Source organism: Homarus americanus, unplaced genomic scaffold (assembly GCF_018991925.1).
Source record: "Homarus americanus isolate GMGI-L3 unplaced genomic scaffold, GMGI_Hamer_2.0 scaffold9748, whole genome shotgun sequence".
Classification (NCBI taxonomy): Eukaryota; Metazoa; Arthropoda; class Malacostraca; order Decapoda; family Nephropidae; genus Homarus; species Homarus americanus.
Genome location: NW_024738697.1, coordinates 470,001 through 476,628, shown reverse-complemented (window position 1 = coordinate 476,628; position 6,628 = coordinate 470,001).

Below are 6,628 nucleotides of genomic sequence, written 5' to 3'. Positions count from 1 at the left end.
AACAAACATCATGAGCTGAGGTGTTTTATCCACAAAAAAACAAAAACAATTATACATGGGAAAAAAATACATTCATAAACACTTCCTGTTAACACACATTAAGATGCGTCATTAACCTCTCTCATGCGAGGTTTTTACATGATATTAAGGCGAATAAGGCGGATACTCTCGTGCTTACCCTCTTATAAAGCGACTATCATGCCTTCAGGAAAAGTGTCAAACAATCCGCTTCCGCTAATCTCGTCTCGTGTGCTGAGATGCTGTTGGGAGAGTCAGCCGGTGCTTAATTATATCTTTTCAGGTTATATTTCATTATATTCTGATATGTTTTTGGTTTTTATTAAAATAATCTGGCACGAGGGGGAGGCAGCGAGCCAACCACCCGCCACCTTCAGTCCTAAAAAAGGTCGACCGAGAGAGAGAGGAGTCTGGAGATAGCTGCCGAGGTCAACATTCTTCATGATAAAAAAATACATACTTTACGATATAACTTGTCGATCGTGCCTGAGACTCTCCTAGATTAGCTGAGACTCTTCTAGATTAGCTGAGTCTCTTCTAGATTAGCTGAGACTCTTCTAGATTAGCTGAGACTCTTCTAAATTAGCTGAGACTCTTCTAGATTAGCTGAGACTCTTCTAAATTAGCTGAGACTCTTCTAAATTAGTTGAGACTCTTCTAAAGTAGCTGAGACTCTTCTAAATTAGTTGAGACTCTTCTAAATTAGCTGAGACTCTTCTAAATTAGCTGAGACTCTTCTAAATTAGTTGAGACTCTTCTAAAGTAGCTGAGACTCTTCTAAATTTGAGACTCTTCTGAGACTCTTCTAAATTAGCTGAGACTCTTCTAGATTAGCTGAGACTCTTCTAGATTAGCTGAATCTCTTCTAAATTAGTTGAGACTCTTGGATTAGCTGAGTTTTTCCTAGATTAGTTAAGAATTACCGAGGTTCTGCTTCATGTCATCATCATATGCATTTTCAAATACATGGGTACCGGACACCTACAATCAGGGTGAACGCAAAAAAGTTATAGAATAATATAAAAAAAAAAAATCCTTCATATTACCTAAATATACCACTTTCTATCATTTAAACGTCAATGAAATCTACGAAAAACACACATAATTGCAAGTCTGTATAATTGATGATAGCGACAAAGCCGAAGAATCCCAAGTGCTTGGAAGCGAAACGGTGCGTAAAGGAGTGTTACTGAGCAAGAGGCTGAGACCAACACTGAACCAGAGACCTAAGAGGCAGCTATGACGTAGTAATGACGCAACTATGGAGTAGAAGAAAAGAGAGATGATGCGACTGTGACATAAGTAATGACGCACTATGACGTAAGTAATGACGCGCTATGATGTAAGTAATGACGCACTATGACATAAGTAATGACGTGTTGTGACACAAGTAATGACGCGCTATGACAAGTAATGACGCGCTATGACGTAGTAATGACGCAATCTATATGAAGTAGAAGAAACAGAGAGATGACACGACTGTGATGTAAGTAATGACGCGATTATGACGTAGAAATGATGCTATTATGAAGAAGGAGAATAAAAATGACGCGCCTGTGAAGAATGCGCCTATGATGTAGGAGAAGTATGGCGTGATGAAGGCAGTAATGACGTGACTATGACGTAATAATGACGCATTATGACGCAGTACTAACGTGACTATGACAAAGTAGCGATTCGCGTTATGGCGTTGTAATAATGTGACTATGACGTAGTAATGACGCAACTGTGACATGATAATGACGTAGAAACGATGACAATGAAATAGAGAATGACGCCATGATGATGCAACAATGACGCAGCTGCAAGAACATAATCATGACATAATGCTTCGTATGAGCGCAGAAGTATGACAGTATGACGAGGCTACGAGTGAGTATGTGAAGACAATAACAATATGAGAAGGATATGACATTATGAGGAGAGAGTATGATAGTATGAGGGAATAATAACAGCATGAGTGAATGATGACAGTATGATGGGGGGGGAATAACAGTATGAGGGAGATATGACAGCATGAAACAACGTTATAACAGTATGACAATAGTTGACAGCATGAGGGCCATTGATGGTATGAGGGGAGATATGACAGTAAAAAGGGGAAATTGACAATATGAAGGGATCTGACAGTATGAGGGACCATAACAATATGAAGGGAGATATGACAGCATGAGGGGAATATAATTATGAAAGGGAGGGATGGTAACATGATAGTATAAGGGACAACAACAATATGAAGGGGATAATCATGTCAATATGAGGGGAGATATGATAGAATATGAGGATAACGAGACTCTGAGAACAGTATGACAGTATATGACATGAACGTGGCAGCGTGACAATGCCAAACTCAAAAGATGAAATTAAGTCGCATTGATAAATTAAGTCAAATCAAATTACAAGTTCTCTGTCGTAGTGAAGAACATGAATCATAGTTACGAAAAAGATGAAAGAAAGAGGCACAGGGATACGACGATAGAGAGGATAATATGGAAGACAATTATGAGGAAAATGTAGAAATAACGAAGAGGAAATGGAATTGCACTTAATCGATCTAGGATGATAGCAAGATTAACTCAGGTAGGATGATAGTAAGATTAAACCAGCTAGGATTATAACAGGATTAACCCGGCTAGGATGATAACAGAATTAACCCAGCTAGGATGATAACAAGATTAACCCAGTATGAATGATAACAAGATTAACCCGGCTAGAATGACAGTAAAATTCAGGATGATAATAAGATATAGTAAGCTGGTATGAGAGTCAGATTAACAAAGCTAAGATCATGTTAACCCAGCAAGGATGACATTAAGCTACGATGATGGATTAACTCAGCTAGGATGATAGCAAGATTAACCCAGCTAGAATGAAAGACTAACTTAACTCAGCTAAGATGGGATGAAGCCAAACAGGATGATAGAGACAGAAATTACGATAAAAATGGCAAATAGGTGACGAGAGAGAGATTGGAAAGAATATGGTAATATGAGAGATTGGAAAGAGATGTGGTAATATGAGAGAGAGAGCAGACAAAAAATTGAAAGAAACATGAAGAAAAATGCACGACTTAGCTATTAGGTTAAAGTCCTTTTTTTTTTTAAATAGACTTTATATAGAAAAGGTAAATACATATATAATAATATAACTTTCATACTCAAACATTTCTTCAGTAAAGTTATAATAACATTTAGAGTCTAACATTTGCTAGACATGAACACAGTAACTCATCAGACTCATGCAGGTAAATCAATTCTAACCTTACTGTTACTTTAAGCTATATACACCTTAAAGGGTTTGACACTGTTACCCAGTACAAATTAGGCGGACTAAAATAATCATCATCTCAAATATTTCTTATGTTATTTTTTGTATCATAAACAGACTGAAATGATTATCTTTAATGGTTTATATCCAATTGTGTTTACCTATATTCACTGAGCAAATATATTTGACTTAATAACAATGCACACACACATATATACATATATATATATGATCAAATTCATGGCTATTATTACAAAATATTGTTAGGTTCGTTTTATTTTTACATTTTTTTAACACTAGACAATAAAAATTTTAAAAGTAAACTCGTACATGTGTAAGGAGCGCGAGAATACTGGTGGTGGTGCCTAGTTTGCCCTGGACAGCGTCAGACAGCGAAGTAACATGTAGAGACAAGTGACCGCGTATATCCCGAACTTTCCGCGCCAAGTTTTTGTGTTACCCATGAGCGGTAACGCAAAGTACTCTAGTTATTACCATTAGCATATGCTATATATCTTCAAGCGGTACAAAGCGATGAACATATAGGCTTGAGGCTTCTTACACACGAAACTTTGGGGTGGTGGTGGTGCATCATCGCCCCGTGCTGAGGCTTTGCTGGCGCCTGGGCTCTGCTGCTGCCTGCCCCTCCCGTAGTCTCCCACAAGATTGTACAAAATTCAAGTTAAGGCGTGAACGAACAGTGCTCCAGGTGTGAGGGATTCATCAGCACATGACCAAGAGCGCCAGAGAGGGCGATGATACACCACGTGAGCTTTATATAAACTTAGGGCAACATGCTCCTCAACGTGGCGTGTGTGCATGAGCCGAGGGAGACCCACGCGATGTGTGGCTCCGGGTGGGCGTGGTGGTCACTGCCCCGAGGCACTGAAACACCCACAACACTCCTCCTGCCGCTCTGTACACCCAGTGTCCTCAGGCAGAGTTAACTTTATATCACAAGACAGACCTCACTACACCACTGTCCACACAGGCCGCCGTTCAGCTGGGCTTTTAGGGATATGCTTGCACGGGCTAAGCCAAGCTGCACACAGGCAGTTCATTCATGGGCCGCACCTGAGTCGTGAGGGCAGCTGCACAGGTCCATACAGGCCTTAGTTAGTAGTATATCACAAAAGCACTTCAGGCGTGAACTCCACTTCTCACGTACTGTAGACGTCGGTAATTATTGATGACTTCATGAAATCGTACAAAAGTCATATATTTATATTATATATATATTTATAGTATTATACATATTCTCAGTATTAGCAGCTCTCTTGCAATGATTATACTCATTACGGATATTGATAACTTCACTTATTCAATATCCTGACACCCATTTTTATTATTTCATGGAAACTCAGAAATCTACTTATCACATCAAAGAGAATTTGCAAAGAATTCTCTTTGGGCCTACAACATAAAAACCATCACGGGAATACATATGAATAGTTTACATATATTCAACTACTCGAGGTGGCCCGGCCATGATGCTGCCGGAGTAATAGACTCATGAAAGACAATCTCACTCATGTGGCGCAAATCTTCATCAGGTGAGCATTAGCCTTTGTACAGAAAAGCTTTTAATGGTGTGAAGAGGAAAGCAGTTAGCCTATTGTAATAAAACACAAGGATTTTGTTTATGTATATATATATATATATATATATATATATATATATATATATATATATATATATATATATATATATATATATATATACATTTATATAAATATATTAATATATATAACTATGAATGTCAAAATGTTAAAAAAGATTAGTTTATATATATATATATATATATATATATATATATATATATATATATATATATATATATACCTCCAGGGTAGTCTGCCGAATTCTTATATGCTCAGCCCCTAAATTTAGTTTTGTAGTTTGTCTTTAGTTGATGTAAGAAGAAGTCTCTCAACACCATAGAGAGAGGCTAGTACAGGACTAGCAGAACACAGAACCAGTGTGGTTTATGGCTCACCTACAGTAGTAGTAAAATCTAGTTTAATTAACTTGTTCTAGAGGAGGAGGAACACTCCACCCGGGTCTAATCCTTGGATCCTGACTTCTCAGATGTGGAAGGAAGCAGAAATAAGCGTGGCGACGGGAGACCCAACTCTCTCCAATGAATTCAGGGTTCAAGGCTGAGAGGTGGAGGGGGGAGGGGAGGGGGAGGGGTGGAAAGGAACCTCAGGATGGGGGGGTGGGAGGGAGCCTGGAGGTAGTTAGGTTGGTAAAGGGAAGGATCCTCAGGGTGTAGGGGAGGTTGTATGTTGTAGGGGAGGTTGTGTGTTGTGAGGTTGTAGGGGGAGGTTGTGTGTTGTAGGGAGGTGTGTTGTAGGGGAGGTTGTGTGTTGTAGGGGAGGTGTTGTAGGGGAGTTGTGGTTGTAGGGGATGTGTTGTAGGGGAGGTTGTGTGTTGTAGGGAGGGTTGTATGTTGTAGGGGGGTGTTTGCTGTAGGGGAGGTTGTGTGTTGTAGGGGGGAGTGTGTGTTGTAGGGGAGGTTGTGTGTTGTAGGGGAGGTTGTGTGTTGTAGGGGGTTGTAGGTGTTGTGGGGAGGTTGTGTGTTGTAGGGGGAGGTTGTGTTGTAGGGGAGGTTGTGTGTTGTAGGGGAGGGTGTGTGTGTGTGTTGTAGGGGAGGTTGTTGTTGTAGGGGGAGGTTGTGTGTTGTAGGGGAGGTTGTGTGTTGTAGGGGAGGTTGTGTGTTGTAGGGGAGGTTGTGTGTTGTAGGGGGAGGTTGTGTGTTGTAGGGAGGTTGTGTGTTGTAGGGGAGGTTGTGTGTTGTAGGGTGTTGTGAGATTGTTTGTTGTAGAGGTTGTGTGTTGTAGGGGGAGGTTGTGTGTTGTATGTTGTAGGGGAGGTTGTGTGTTGTAGGGGAGGTGTGTGTTGTAGGGGAGGTTGTGTGTTGTAGGGGAGGTTGTGTGTGTAGGGAGGTTGTATGTTGTAGGGGAGATTGTTTGTTGTAGGGGAGGTTGTGTGTTGTAGGGGAGGTTGTGTGTTGTGTGTGTTGTAGGGGAGGTTGTGTGTTGTAGGGAGGTTGTGTGTTGTAGGGGAGGTTGTGTGTGTTGTAGGGGGGGGTGTGTTGTAGGGGGAAAGGGGAGGTTGTGTGTTGTAGGGGAGGTTGTGTGTTGTAGGGGAGGTTGTGTGTTGTGGGTGTGTTGTAGGGGAGATTGTTTGCTGTAGGTTGTGTGTTGTGGGGGAGGTTGTGTGTTGTAGGGAGGTTGTGTGTTGTAGGGGGTGTGTGTGTGTAGGGGAGGTGTGTGCTGTATGTTGCTATTGTGTGTTGTAGGGGAGAAGAGGGGTTGTAGGGGAGGTGTGTGTTGTAGGG